The sequence below is a fragment of the Aedes aegypti genome, chromosome 2 (genome assembly GCF_002204515.2).
Source record: "Aedes aegypti strain LVP_AGWG chromosome 2, AaegL5.0 Primary Assembly, whole genome shotgun sequence".
NCBI classification, from domain to species: Eukaryota; Metazoa; Arthropoda; class Insecta; order Diptera; family Culicidae; genus Aedes; species Aedes aegypti.
This window is the reverse complement of record NC_035108.1, coordinates 153,818,190-153,834,491: the sequence shown is the minus strand read 5'-3', so window position 1 is coordinate 153,834,491 and position 16,302 is coordinate 153,818,190. Positions and strand designations below refer to the sequence as shown.

Below are 16,302 nucleotides of genomic sequence, written 5' to 3'. Positions count from 1 at the left end.
TTGCAGATGCAAAAAAGGGAGGGTTTGCAGGGCATTCCGCTGTCAAGTATTAGATGTTTGCAGTGGATGTTGGTCATTGAATGAAAGCCAACTTTAAGTGAAAAACTAACACTAACTGTGTACTCTTATTTTTCTTTCCGTTGCAGATCGCAGACATAGTTTGCAGAAGGTAAGTTGGTCTAGAGTTAAACTCCTTGTTCGAACTTCGTATATGTTTCAATGATATGGCAACACTATGCTAAAGTAGTATGTATTTGAACTCTGGCTAGGAAACTATTTTAGATTTAGATATTCTCATGCGTTTAACACCATTTCTGAAAAGTTTTCCGCACAGTGAAGATTCGTTCTTTCACCGAGCGGCGGTTGATGGAACCAGTTAGATAACTTCTCAAGAACTCTCCTGCTATTGGTGATAGACTACAAAATATTATCTGGGATAGCTTTTTGTACGCGGAACTGAAAATAGTGATTGCATGATAATTTGCACATATGTAGTAGTTTGCTGTCTTTTTGTAGATAAGGCATATTACTCCTCGTTCACACTTCACCGGCAGTAATACCATCTCCCAAATTCTGACTAGCAGCTACTGCAAACAGAAGGCCAACATCTCCGGACCCATCTTGATGAGATAAGCCTCATTACCATCCTTAGCGGCTGCCTGGCCGGGGAAATAGCTGTAATCATGTCTTGAGTACAGCCGTACCTTACTCTTCCGTCTGCGATGAAGACAACCTCAACGTAACCTACTGCTATCCCTTTATCTTCGGAAATTCTCTTGGTCCGTCTTGTTATGGCTGGTAGTTACCGCGTCACGGATTCATCTGCACCGGAACTGATCCAGAATGTGCAGACAAAGTCTCCAGCTAGTACGTAGTCCTCATCTCCGTTGGTATCTTTTCAGTTTGCTTCACTCCGGTAGTGGTAGTGAATTGACCATGGACACTGCTGACCATGCACACAGAACGGTCTTCAGTAGGGTTTCTAGGATGGTTCATCAAGCACTTCTACAGTTATTAACTGAGAGTTTTCTTTGCCAAAGTTGCCATTTTTGCATTCGTATATCGTGTGGCAGGTACGATGATACTCAAGTCAAGGAAAATTCCTTTACGAAAAGATACTGGACCGACAGGGAATCGAACCCAGACACCTTCAGCATGGCTTTGCTTTGTAGCCACGGACTCTAACCACTCGGTTAAGGAAGGCCCCAAGATTCGTACCGTTGCCAGTGCAAATCTTCGTAGTGACAGCACACACGACTCCGTCCGACACTTGAAAGTCGTCTAGCGAACGGCGAAGCGGAGCCATCCGCGGGATCTGTGGTTCTGCTTTGAACGGCGATAGCTTCCTCAACGTACTGCACTTTTCCACTTCGCTGATTGCTTCGTTTTCATATCCCAATCTTATCTGCTCTGAAGGATTTACGTTCCAAAATTAAATCTAAAAATTTGTCTGGTGATTCCTCCGAGAATTCTCTCTTCAGAGATTCTACCAGGAGTTGAGTCTCTTCCAGAATTCCATTATCTCCTGGGCAAATCCCAAGGGACATCCTGGAGGAACTCCTGGTAGTATCCCTGGAAGAACTCCTAGAAGAATCCATGTAGGAACTTTTCGAGGTATTCCTGGTGAAATAAATTTAGAGGAATACATGGAGGAACTCCAGGAGTAATCCATGAAGGGAATTTCTTATTAAGAAGGAATCCCTGATGGAAACTCTTGGAGAAATTCCTGAAGAAAATCCAGGAAGAATTGCTGAAGAAATGCCTGCCGCAATTCCTGCATGAACTCCTGAAGGTATTCCTGAAAAAAAAACTCATGGAGGAATTTCTGAAAAAAAAACTCCTAGAAGAATTCTTGAAGAAACTCCTGGAGAAATTCCTGAAGAAACTTCCCTCCAGAAGTTCCTTCAGGAATTTCTCCAAGAAATTCTTCAGGAATTCCTCCAGGAAGAATCTCTTAAAGAACTCGTTGGGAAATTGCTGAATTAATTCGTCCTGGAGTTCCTTCAAGAGTTTCTCCAGAAGGTCCTTGAGGGATTCCTCCAGGAAGAACCTCTAAAAGAACATGTGGAGGAATTCCTGGAGAAACTCCTGAAAGAATTCCTCCAGGAGTTTTTTCAGGAATTCTCCCAGGAGTTCCTTCAGGAGTTCCTCCAGAAGATCCTTCAAGAATCCCTCTTAGAGTTTTTTCAGGAATTCCTCCAGGAGTTCCTTCAAGAATTCTTTTAGGAGTTCCATCAGGAAATTCTTCAGGAGATGCTTTTGGAATTCCTTCAGAATTGCCTTCAGGAATTCCTCCAGGAATTCCTCCAGAAGTACCTTTAGGAATTTATCCAGCAGTTCTTTCAACAATTCCTCCAGGAAATCCTTCAGGTATTTCTACAGGAATTCTTCCAGGAAGAATCTCTTAAAGAACACATGGAGGAATTCCTGAAGGAATTTCCGGAGGAATTTCTCCAAGAGTTCCTTCAAGAATTCCTCCAGGAGTTTCTTCAGGAATTCCTCCAGGAGTTCCTTCAGGGATTCTTCCAAGAGCTCATTCAGGGATTGCTCCAGAAGATCCTTCAAGAATCCCTCAGAGAGTTTCTTCAGAAATTCATCCAGAAATTCCTTTAAGAATTCCTGTAGGAGTTCCGTCAGGAAATTCACCAGGAATTGCTTTTGGAATTCCTCCAAGAGTTCCTTTAGGAATTCTTCTAGGAATTTTTTCAACAGTTTCTCCAGGAGTTCCTTCAGGAATTTCTCCAGAAGATCCTTCTGCAATTTCTCCAGGAAGAATCTCTGAAGGAAATCTTGGAGGAATTGCAGAAGGATTTCTTAGAGGATTTCCTTCAGGAATTTCAACAGGAGTTTTCTTCAGAGATTCCTTTAAGAGTTTCATCAGGAATTCCTCCAGGAATTCCATCAAGAATTCTTCCAAGAGTTTCTACCTGAATTCCTCCTGGAGCTTCTTCAGGAAATCCTCCAGGAGTTCCTTCAAGAATTCCGCAAGGAGTTCCTTCAGGAAATCCTTCAGTAGTTCCTTTTGGAATTCCTCCAGTAGTTGTTTCAGCAATTCCTCCAGGAGTTCTTTCAGCAATTCCTCCAGAAAAACCTTCAGAAATTTCTCTTGAAGATCCTTCAGGAATTCTTCCAGAAGTTTCTTTAGGAATTCCTTCGAGAGTTTGTTCAGAGATTTCTACAAGAGTTCCTGCAGGAATTCCTCTAGGAGTTTTTTTTTCAGGAATTCCTTCAAAAATTTCTCCAGGAGTTCCTTTAGGAAATACTCCAGGAGTTCTTTTTGAAATTCCTCCAGGCGTTCCTTTAGTGATTCTCCAGAATATCTCCAGAAGATCCTTCAGGAAGAATCTCTGAAGAATCTCGTGGAGGAATTTTTGAAGGAGCTACTGTAGAAATTCCTGCAAGATGTTTCAGGAATTCCTCCAGGAGTTTCTTCAGGATTCCTTCAGTAGTTCCTTCAGGAATACCTTCAGGAATTCATTCAAGAAAAGCTCTAGGAGTTTCTTTAGAAATTCATCCTGGAGTTCCTTCAGGTTCCTGAGAAATTCCCTACATGGATTCCTCCTGGAGTTTCTTAAGAGAATTTTCCTGGAGTTTCTCCATGTATTCCTCTAAATATTCCTCAACGAATTCCTCCATGGATTCCTCCAGGAGGTCCCCTAAGAATTTCTCGAGGGATTCCTAAAGAGTTCCAGGAGTTCTTCTTGGTATTTCGTTAGGGATTTCTGCACGATCTCTTCCAGGGATTCTGTCAGGAGTTCCTTTATGGATTCCTCCATGAGTTCCACTATGGATTTTTCCTGGAGTTCCTGGAAAACTTCGTCCTGGAGTTTTTTCAAGAATAATACCAGGAGTTCCCACCAGGGGCCCAGACAGCCATAGCGGTAAACGCGCAGCTATTCAGCATGACTAAGCTGAGGGTCGTGGGTTCGAATCCCACCGGTCGAGGATCTTTCCGGGTTGGAAATTTTCTCGACTTCCCAGGGCATACAGTATCTTTGTATCTGCCACACGATATACACATGCAAAAGTGGTCATTGGCATAGTAAGCTCTCAGTTAATAATAAAGCAGGCTCTGTCCCAGTGGGGACGTAACACCAGAAAGAAGAAGAAAAGAACCAGGAGTTCCTTCAGGAATAGCTCCAGCATTTCCTTCAGTGTTTCCTACTAGCATTCTTCCAAGAGTTGCTCCAAAGATTCCTCCAGGAACTCCTTCAGGTATATCATCAGGATTTCCTTCATGGATTTTCTACGAGTTTCTTCAGGAATTCCTCAACAAGTTTCTTCATGGGTCTTTCCAGGAGTTTTTATTAGGGACTCCATGAAATGTTCCACCTGAAATTCCTAGCGGACTAGAAACTCCTTCAAGAATTCTTCCAGAAAATCCTGGAGGAATTCTTGAGGGAATCCTTTCAATAAATCAAACTTGGATTTATAAAGACATTTCTGGAGAAAATTCCTGAAGAATCGCTGGAGGTGAATATGTGAAGTTCTTGAAGATTTGTTTAGGGAAGCCTTTGTAGGAAATACTGAATACTTGAGGGAATCCCTGGCAAAAATCATGGAAAGAAATTTGAAAAGGTAATTCAAGAACCTCAAAAGTATTTTAAAAAATTTGGGAATTTAATGATTAAGAAATCTAAATTGCTGAAGCAAACTTCATAGAGATGGAAGATTTTAAGATGAATATTCTGAGGAATTTCTGTAAAAAGGCTTTGGGCATCTCTAGTGAAAAATCAAAGGAATGCATTCCCTAGAAGCATGCTTGAAACAAATTGTGGAGAAAAATCTGTTAGGAATTGTAGAGGGATTTTGCGAAAAAAAAACCTTTGAAAAATTCCTGTGCAAATTATTAGAGAAATTTCTGCGGAATTCCTTAAAAACCCCTTCAAGAGATTGCTGAAGCAAACTTCAACAGACTGTTTATTATTTACGTAAAACAATTTCAATTGTTTCTCAATTCCACACCTCTTGTATGGCACGTTTAAAATTCCAAACCTCCTTCCCTTCATAAACACCTACGTGAATAATAGATAACTCAAGTTGATTTCGAAAAATGGTCCAAACTGCGTCTATATAAATATACTTTCAAGTTTCACTTGCGCGCAAATTTTCGTACAGCCACGTTAAGTTGTTTGTGGCCCCAACAGGAACTAAAAAATAATTTGATCTGGTTGTATGCATTTAAATTTGCGCTTCTCCATATTACCCGCCCTAGTGCTTATGGAATGCTATATTGTGAAGCAGGCTGTGTCCAGGTTAAACAAAATATCGAGGAAGTAGAACACTGATGTCTTTATCAACAGTTTTCGCAAACATCACCAAAGATAAAAAAAAAGTCCAACAAAATTCAACCATTTTCAGAACTGATGACCCCGCCGCTGATTTCAAAACTTTCCTCTTATTAGCATTTTCATGAATAATTTCTCACTATTCAATCACCTCCAAAACAACTCCTAAATCCACCGTTCTCGGGTGCGTTTAATTTAATTTAATGATGACAACATAAATAAAAATAAGTATTTCTAGGTCGGTGGATTGAATTAAAAAAAACTGTAATAACTGCTTTCTATAGGAAATCTTCAACTTAATTTGAAAGCAATTATGAGTTTGGATGATTTGAACTATTATTAATTGAAAAACTTCCTGTTTCTCACCAAATGTGAATGCACAATGCTAATCAGCCTTCTAAATTGCCACGTAAAAAGATCCTTAACAGAACCGTAAAATAAGTTCTGGGAACGGTTTAATCTTTCGGGTTCGGTATACACCGTCATCGGTAAATAGTTTAACATCCTCCTTCCGCATGATTTAATCGCTCTTTGCTCGTTTGGCTCATCCCGAGCTTCAGGTTTACTTACACACATTTATAACCCTTAACATCCTTTCCAAAACGGAGTGCTCTCCATTCTAATTACATCAAGCATGGATAATTCAATTTTATTGCTCCATTTAAAGCTTCCATACTGCTCCACGGACGTAACCTCCTCGTAGATATGTGTAGGTATGTTCCCAAAGTCTAGAACATAAAAACGCAAAATAACATTTGCGGTTCCTTCAACAGATGAAACCAAAAACTTTTCTCTCTAGGGGCATGCGAGCGACGGGACTGAAATGTGGGCTCTACACTCGCTACATTAGTGGAAACATTTCAAATTTTCCACATTCGTAAGCAGCGATATCGAATATCATAAATTAAAGCATTATCGCTATTCGCCGGGTTGTTATCTTTTGCGATTCTTGGTCGTCACTTGTTCCTGAAATTGCTAGAACCGGTGGAAGAGCGGTGCCTTGATGGGTTTGGAAAGGCCGCATGCAGGTGCTGAATATTGATCAGTCGATTCATGAAGTTTGTCATTTGGGCAAAGAACAATTCTAGGACGATATTTTTATCGCGAAGAAGCTACATGTTTAGAATTAAATGAAACTTGAAATTGTGTATCCAATCAAAATTTTTCATACAAAATGTGCTGTTCTCTATGTTTGAACCTTTGAACTATGTCTTGAACAGTACATATTTTACATTAAAAACAAATGATTACTTGAAATTAGTGCATTGAATTAAAGTAATCCCTTCGAAAAAAATAAAATAAAATAAATATAGTTCAAGGAATATTGTTAAACAACTTGTTACGTGAACGCCGTGGCGCCAAAAGAGAACAATTTTGTAAAGTAGCCTTTCAATGTAGTTATGTACACCGGAAGAAAATATCCTCACCCATAGATTGTATTCATTTAATTTGTTAACACCCAATCAGACATCACTTCATCAATAATTTTTGATTCGTGAAATCGTCAAATCAAATTGCTCCAGGTTCGCACACCTTTTTCGCTACGCTCTACGTTTCTTGTACGAATCGGATCTGAAACGAACACCATTTTTGCAGTTTGCAAACCTCATCGTATTCTTTCAGCTTGCGCGCCGCCAGAGATCGTCCAGAATTATCCTCAGAGAATCCAATAGCAGTTCGACTTGTGATTCCATCACTAGTTCAACGAGGAGTTGCTCCACGGATTGTACCAGGAATTCCTAAAGGAATTCAATCAGGAATTCCTTCATGTAATGCCTCCAGAAATTTCTTCAGGAATTCAACCAAAATTACTTTATGGGCTTCATCGATAATTCCTTCCTTATTTGAAATTTATTTAAGATTTTGTCCTGTGCTGCAATGCCCATAACTGCATATTTGTAACATTCGACAAAAGTAGGCATTGAGTAAATGGAATACAAAGTTTGCATTTCATGGCAGTATGGGAGGAAACCAAAATTTCTAAAAATTACCAGGAACTCAAAAGTGCTTATTTGAGGTTGATATTTTGTACAACTCATATCGCATACCAGGTGAATTGTCAGAAAATAATTCTGATAGAAATTCCATTGCTATTACATCACGAGGCTCATTTACAATCTCAATGTGACTGTTATGCGGTTATAATGACCAATGTGACAAAACAACTTGGTATTTTTGACGTTGGATAACGTCTTACGGCAACATACTGGGGTACAATTTCAAAAAACGAAAAATCGCTCGCGTCATGAAAAGCGGTTAGATTTTGACTATGAATAACATACTAACGCCTGCATAGATTTTCAAGACTCGTGCACCAATCGATTGGAAATCTTTCTACGAATCCACTTCAGCAATGAAAACTATTGATTTTCATGACTAAACTATTGTAAATTTGGGAAATATCGGGATATGTCTTATTTATCATAGAAAAGCACATTTTTCTTGCTGTTATAAGGTTTTGACGTTTTGAAGTTTGCAATTTTCTAACAAATGTGTTTTTAGTGCTAAAAATCATCCCTTAAGCTAAGTATGCTGTTCCGCTCAAGAAAAGTAAAAATTTCTGCGGAAAGAAATGCTCAAGTAATTTTCTACAGTGAGCTCCATTTAAAATGACATTTCTTTTCAACTGCATACTGCGATCAAAGAAAATGCTTTTCTTGACCATTTCTTGCAAGAAATTTTCCACGCATCGAGATAGGCGATTACTTTTCTGTTGAAGTGCATACTTCGCTTTAAATAACAAATCGGGGAAACTCATTTCGGGGCAGTAGCATCCACGGGCGGCCAATCAAGCTCAAGCTCAGTTGGTACATGGTCGCCTGTCTTCATCCTCGACTGCACGCACGTTCTCCAGGTCCTGGTGCACCAGCGTATCCTTCCAGCTTTGGCCACCTTCTGGATACTGGGTTCGCCGTAGAGGTGGGCGAGCTCGTTATTCATCCTTCGCCGACACACATCATTCTCCTGCACGCCGCCGAAGATCGTCCTAAGCAGTCGGCGTTTGAAAACCTCAAGAGCTTGTAGCCTGCTCCTTTTACTTGATTGCTGTGGTGAGTTATCATTGTTCGCGCACACTGGGCCCATTGAGTGTCCAAAGCTATACCTATCAAAAAGAGTTTTTGGCCAGATACTACCATATCAAACCATGAAGAGTTCTGTTTGATCTTTCGACCTTGACACTTGCTTTTCCCGGGGCAAGCGACGAGGGCAGGATCAAACATGTCGCGCGTCGGTCTCGTAAGTGAAAAAGTGCCGTGATCGGTGAGTTCGGTTGAAGAAAGTGAAAAAGTGCCACGATCGGTTAGTTCTGTTTGATCTTTCGACCTTGACACTTGCTTTTGCCGGGGCGAGCGACGAGGGCAGGATCAAACATGTCGCGCGTTGGTCTAGTAAGTGAAAAAGTGGCGTGATCAGTGAGTTCGGTTGGAGTAACTGAAAAAGTGCCGCGATCGGTTAGTTCTGTTTGATCCTTCGACCTTGACGCTTGCTCCTGGGTAGTGCGTCAAGAAAGCCCGAACAGTTTTTTTTTTTTTTTTTTTGGGTCGCGTGCTTATTTATTTTTTCCTGAGTGCTTTTTTATAGCCGAGCAAACGAGTGAAGTCGAAAGTGGATTGTGGCTGCTCAGTCAAGGATAACGGATCAATTGGTGAGCTCGTTTCATGCTACTATTTCTAATCTATAAAATATGTATGACTGCAATCGTTACAATGGTGGGATGTAAATTCAATCGTTACAATGGTGGGATGTAAATATGATTTTTCAACAAACTATGGATGGTTCGTCACTGTGAGTGTCGACACAAACTCTGATTCATGATTTATTTATGTTTAACATTTTTTTTTTCAGAACACCTCTTATATACCTTTATTTTTGTAATTAAAAAAACTTTGAATGGTTCGACACTACAAGTGTAGACTAGCGAAAGGTTCACTTTATTCAACAAACTTTGGATGGTTCGCCACTGTAAGTGTCGGCATAAAAATAAGAGTGTTCTATGATGTCCCAACCAATCGAGTTTTTTGTTTCTTTTCAAATGAGTAAAATATAATAACACATGCTTTCGTCCTGACAGCTGTAGGAATGTTACATTTAGGTATTTGTTCAACAAACTTTGAATGGTTCGTCACCTCAAGTGTCGGCATAATTTTCCTCTACATAGAAATTGTTCATATCAAATGAAAATATTATATTTACGTATAAGCATGTATATATCTCACAAATCATTGTTTATCATGGTCTAATCGCTTATCAAAGTGAATCCTATGACCCAACGATCCTCCCCATTAACAAACATCCCTCCCAGTAACCTTTGTGGAGATGCAGAGGCAAACACGGTCTCCAAAAAGCAAAGGTTACACACTAACATTCCTTCCCCCAATCCCACCTGACTGCAAGGACGTGGCCGGCGCCGTTATTGACCCTGTATAAATAGAGGCACTGAATTATGCACACTGAAGAAGATTATGGCCAATCCCAGCCGAACTTCTAGTTGATTCTTTGTGCATTTTCACTGACTTCGGTCAATCACGGAATAGCAACCATTGATATGTGTAGTCAGTCTAAGCTAAGCTAAGCTAAGCTAAGCTAAGCTAAGCTAAGATACTACCATATCAAACCATGAAACAATTATGCGGGAGAATGAAAGCGTGCACAAAGCGGAAAAATAAATCGGGGAAGGATATGGTGAGAGTATTTGACACGTTGGAGAAAATTAGTATAATATGCTGATGTGGTTGTGTTGTAACAGTAAGACATGGGAATTTGAGGTATGTGACTCGTATCGAAATAAACTGTGAATGGAAACTTAAATGATTACTGCGTGCCGTGCAGCTGCAAAGGGGTAGTTGTGAAGATGTGAATTTTGCTGATGCTAAAGAATGAAGAAGAGTGGTAACAACTTTAACGCATTTTTGAGCGAGAGAAGAAAGTGAGGGGTATGGTGTGGTGACAAAAACTGTGTGTAGAAAAAAAAAGTGGAAAACTTGAATGATAATTCCTGTAAGTATCGAAGATAGATTGCTGTATGCTGTATATAAATATATAGAGAATTTGTCTCAATGAACAATATCATAAATTCTTGTCTGTTGAAGACACTTGGGTAAGTTGCATATTTAAATTTTATTCGTATACTCAAATACATTGGGTCATCCCACGGATGATGAATCTAAATACGAAGCCAACGAACATGGGTACAAAGAGGTAAGATACTTTAATAACACTATATACGATATATTACTATACATTGGGTATTGGAGAGGGGTAGCCTAAGAGAGTTCATTGAACTGTTGACTGGATAAAAATGCGTGGGGTCGCCAGCCTTTTGTCATGAGAAAACAGCCTTAGTGTTGTCTTCCAAAGGTCTTCAAAGATATTAACTAGCCCTGCTACAACAAACCATCAGGTAGATCATTCCATCCCGGTATGATTCTGCAGCCATAGGTAATCCTTGCGCTGATGGTGGCTAAATAATCATCATCATCATCATCATCATCATCATCATCATCATCATCAATCGGGGAAACTCATTTCGGGGTGAAATTGATCACTTGTCAATGCGATTATTGTTATTTTTGAAACGACTCTATATAATGAATATGGGCTCTCTGAATCCGAATATGCTTGCTAAATTCCTAATAATGTAATATTTGAAGAAATAATGAATAGTTAATTTCAAAAATTGCAATGAAAACGCCTAAATGTAGCTCCTAAGGAAATCCCTGATATTTAACAAAAATTTAATTATTTAGACCGTATGAGCTAATTGGTATGAGTTTAGAAGACGAAATTGGGCTCGGGGATATATTTGAGGCATCCTTACAAACTTTCAGGTTGATACCATGATCAAATCCTTGTTTAGAACTAGAAGTTTATGGATGTTTGTCAATACTACACCGTACATGATTTTTGGGTTTAACATTATTTTCATAGAAATAAACATTCTTGAATACAAAAAAAAAACTTCATAACACACAATTCGACAATAGTTACGACAAACACCGTTGATTCCCTGCAGGTTGCATTAATATTTGCACCTGTTATGATGTATTGCTGGGCTTGTCAGATGATTATGGTGATGTTTGCGCTGCCGAGATCACTATAATGAATTGTCGGGCACTACTGGTAGATGTAGAGGCACACGAAGCAGAAGAAGTTCTTGATGGCGTGGAACTTCTTCAAGTATCAAACGGAGATCATGCCAATCATCGTGACAGGCAACTTCTACATCGATATGAGCAAACAAAAGGGAGTTCGCGGACTTCGAGTACAAGTACCTCAACCTCAAACTGGCTCCGGAACCCACTAAAGCAACCAATCTTAGGGAATCATTCGTGGACTTAACGTTCAACTGGAATATTTGTTTGGAGAGCAAGAGTTTCCGCTCATGCTTCTTCTTCTTCCATCGACCAATTCTATCGGTGTTGAAGTGCTAACTGAACCAAGCAAATAATAACTCACAATGTCCATCCATAATACGTCAAAATTGACATGCAACCAATAGTGTGAAAATTGATAAGATTTTTAGCAGTACAAACTTTCATAAGTTCGTGACGGTTTCAAACCAGGAAATAAAAGAAGCTAACGTTATCAAACGTCAACTTGGCGGTCGTATCTCGGAAACAACCTCTTACTCTTTTTTTAATTGGGGGTCGTGAGGAAATTATGTCACGTTATAAGAGGAGAGAGGAGTTTGTGGTGTGGTACAGCGTGAATAAACATAGATTCATTTTTTGATATAAAATAATGTATGCATCTTCCTTGTTCAAGGTGGATATAAATTGAAGGCATACCTCAGAATTTCAAGAGCACAAATCTAACGAACCCGACAGCGGTTCAAGCTGAACACTTGATCGATTGGCCATCGAGTAACCAATCGATAGAGTTTTCAGCTTGAATGGAGTCTGGTTCTTTAGATGTGTGCTCTTGAAGATTTGAGGTGTGGCTTTGGATCACCCAAATCAACGCGATTTTTACGGCGACAGCGACAAACAATCGCTGCGATTTTGCTGCTACATGTAGAGTTTTATGACACAACAACGAAATTGCGGAGAGCCTTTACCCATTGATGCGTGCTTTTACTACTAGAGTTGCTTAGTATCAATCATATCAGCTGATGGCTGATGGTCTAAAACTATCACTATCACTTGCCAGCTATCAATATTACTTTGATTTGACAACCAACAGCAGTGATGCGACATCGCACTCTAGATCATAATCACTGCGGAATGAGTGATCGCGTGGTAATTATCCATGCTATTAATGTTTTTCAGTGACCAACAAATAGTTTCATTCTATCTGTAATACTGTCAAAAATATCGTACTGATAAATTTACATTTTAACTGCTTAATGTAAGGCTAAACTTAACCCATCAGTGATATCCATAGTCTATCGCCATCAATGCACTTGTGATGGAGTAGACAGCATGATGTTGATGTGATATAGAATGATCCGAATTGTATCGCAGTCGGCCTGTACAAATCAGCAAATTTTAAGCGTTGATATTGACAGGGAGCAACTCTGGCTATTAGTTTTATCTTTTATTCTCCTGCTGTTCTTATGCCAAGTTGAATGTGACGTCATAGCGGGAAAGCAAGAGAGAACTAATGCGCGCATCAATAATCTGCACCACCTGAGCAAATTCAGAACATCAGGGACTCACGCTCCGCAGCTTTTTTTGACATTTGTGTACAAACAATTTTTGCGATATATTAACGGATTTGCTCAAAAGGACACGCGATGTTCCCCGGAGGAAACCGTGGTTTTGCTCTCTTCATTCTTATGGAAGATAACATTGCGGTAGTACACCAAACACAGTTGTTCCTTTCCTGGGCTATTCACTGCGAGTAATTTAGGGCAAATGGGCGTTTTTGGAAACTTTACAACGGCAGTGCAGTTTATCATATTATCCTGCGGATAAGTCAATACTACAGTCATCCCACAGTTATGGATAGCACACGGAAATGGATCAAATTTGGATTAAACGGAGAATATCTCATCAAATAGAGTAGCAATTACGCAGAACCCATTTTACCTACGTGAACCATAAATCTATACAGCATCGCAATCAACAATTAAATGCTTGAACACAGTTGTTCCATTCGTAGGAAATAAAATATCATACATACAGTCACCCCACAGTTATGGATAGCACACAGATATGGATCAAGGTTGGCTTAAATGGTGAATATCTCATCAAATAGAGTTGCAATTACGCAGAGCATATTTTATCTACGTGAACCATAAATCTGTACAGCATTGCAATCAATCATAATATTTTCGAGCATATTTTATTCGTCCGTATGAACTAAAATGTTTTCCGTATTTATAGAATCGTTGATTCATAACTGTGGGGCATTGAAACCCGTACCACAGTTATGAATCAACGATAAGACGATTCCGAAAGAAACGCCGAAATGTATACTTTCACTAACACACCATTCGTTTAGTTCACAGATAAATTGCTTTTGTAGTGTTCTGATCCATAATACGAGTCGAATTGATCCATATTAGGGACCCTCCTGTTCCACTGATCCACATCTGTGGGATGGACAACGTTTTAAATTTCTATCGAAATCGACACTTTTTCGTAAATAATCGCGATTTTTTATATGAATTCTCGAAAACAATCATATTCGGCATTGCCAGGCGGGTAATTTTGTTTTGTACAAAGTCACCATGATTTGTAGTCATATTTTATTCTTAAAAATGACCCTTAGCTGATCCATAACTGTGGGGTGACTGTATGCCTAGACGCGTTGATTCATATTTGTGGGGCATTGAAACCCATACCACAGTTATGAATCTAATGTCGAATTCGTTTTTGAACCTAGGTTGGAACTGGCGCAACCCGTTCTGAATCACAGTTTCAACCACAACCCGGTTCAGGTTCGACCGAACCACATTTTGCTTGACGTTGGTTTATTTATGTGTTGATCACCGACCCAGTTCCTAAAAACGAAAACGACATAAGATAAGAAAGAAACGCCAAAACGTATGCTTTCACTAGCACACCATTCGTTTGCCTCGCAGATAATTTGCTGTTATAGTGTTCTGATCCATGATATGAGTCGATTTGATCCATAATACGGACCCATTTTTGACTGTAGCTGCTAGGAGTAGAAGCGAACGCTTTGCTTTTTTTGTTCGAAATTAAACTCGAATTTCGCGAAATTCCGTTTTATTCCGTTTGTTTTCAATTTTCCGTGGAAATATTTTAACAATTTGGCGAAACGAAACGAAATAGCAAAATACCGTTTTGATTCATATTACGGACACTTAAGGCCTCAGTGAAGTATAACCCAGCTTGGACCATTCAAAATAAATCATTCTGTATGATTTTTTAGCGTTATCGAGCGTCGGAAGCCCTTAACTTTCGGATGGTGGGTAAAGAATACGCGTCCGCAACTTGAATAATTTTAAATAAATCAAAACGTGTGGCCTTTTCATGATTCTTATTCCGGACGCTTCCTCATTTTTGCCTCATATTCCGGACGCTTTGATTCGAATTACGGACAGCTCATGATAATCATTAATGGAACAGTCAAATCATCAATTGAAATCGTTCAACCACTTAAGAGACGTCTAAGGTAGTTGGGTATTATAAATTTGCAATGATATTTATGGAAAAACCTAATAAAACGAGCCTCGAAAATAAGAACTTTTGGACGGCGAAAATTGAAACATTTCGTGTGAAATGTTTCCCATACAAACGAGAGTGTCCGGAATTTGAAGCTATCCGTAATGTGAATCAAAACGATACAAATTTCGCCTGTGCGAGTTCCGTGGAATTCCGCGGAATTTCGTTTCGAAGCGTATTTGACGGAATCATTCGGTATTTCGCAGACCATTCTTCCATCGCTGGAAATGAATTGGCTAATGAGCTAGCTCGCGATGGAGCATCGCATGACTTCATTGGCCCTGAGCCAGCTATTCCAATTTCGAAGTACTGGGTGAAGCTTTAGATAAACTCTTGGGCGGCAACTCAGCACAAGCAATATAGGAATAGTTTGAAGTCGTGTCGCCAATCAATATTGTACGTTACTGAGCCATCTCCAAGGGTGGCGAAGTATTTAATAAATCTGTCAAAGCAGAATTGCAGTCTCTTGGTCAGAGCGTTGACAGGCCACTGCCGACTCAACTATCACATGGCAACTATTCAGCGTGCTGACTCGTTTGTGTGTGGTAGTTGTGAATTCGATTATGGAACTTCTTATCACCTGATATGTAACTGTCCAGTTTTTGCGCAAATGTGATTGCAATTACTTGGTAAACACTTATTAAGTGAAACTGAATTCAGAAGCCTGAATCTTCAGGATACTCTGTTATTCTTAACCCGCTGTGCTATGATTTCCATAGATTCTCTTGCTGTGCCTTGGACAATGATCAGTCGCCCCTGACATAGATAGCAGACGCTCTAAGCAAACCCCCCTCTCCCTGTTACCATATAACCAAAGTTCCCACCGGGGTTAATTATCTTATCGTCTTTAAGGTTTTTTTCACCCCTACCAGTTTTGCCAGGAGATAGTGATAGGAGTTTCTAGGCAGGAGTACGCAAAGTACCGATGGAACGCTATGCCCAGAATTTAGCAACTAAGGGTGCCCCTGCGAATATCAATAATATTATATACGAGAACACAAATTCATTGTGGATAACCCTAAAACTCCAAATTGAACTGTAACCGAATACAAAACTATGTTTATTTGTGTTTATTTGATAAGGGTGTTATGATGGTGAAAACATTGTACCGAAATAATCAATTATAAGGTATTTGCACAAACTTCATCCAAATGCCCTTTTTTCGGTCCTACTGAAAATCTGATCCTCTTAAGTTTAGTTTCAGGAGATTTCCTTTTCCCCCGGTGGCACTCATGCACGAAGGGCTGATTCAATTTTCTGTAACAACATTCCCCACACCTGGGACCATCTGTCGCTCCATTTTGCAGGACACGTGCAGGCACACCACATTCATGAGCTCAATGCTGGCCCTTCATAGTACGAATGGGTTGAGCATTATG

General features: G+C 39.7%; 1 protein-coding gene across 27 annotated transcripts in view; it reads left to right on the top strand.

Annotated features, from left to right (window-relative positions):
* LOC5579421 (glutamate-gated chloride channel) overlaps positions 1-16,302 on the top strand; it is a 472,520-nt gene that overhangs the window by 160,919 nt on the left and 295,299 nt on the right. For all 27 annotated transcript variants that reach the window (XM_021842806.1, XM_021842827.1, XM_021842825.1 and 24 more), the window contains exon 3: positions 147-169. The gene's annotated coding sequence lies outside the window, so the exon portion shown is untranslated. The remainder of the gene's footprint in view (positions 1-146; positions 170-16,302) is intronic.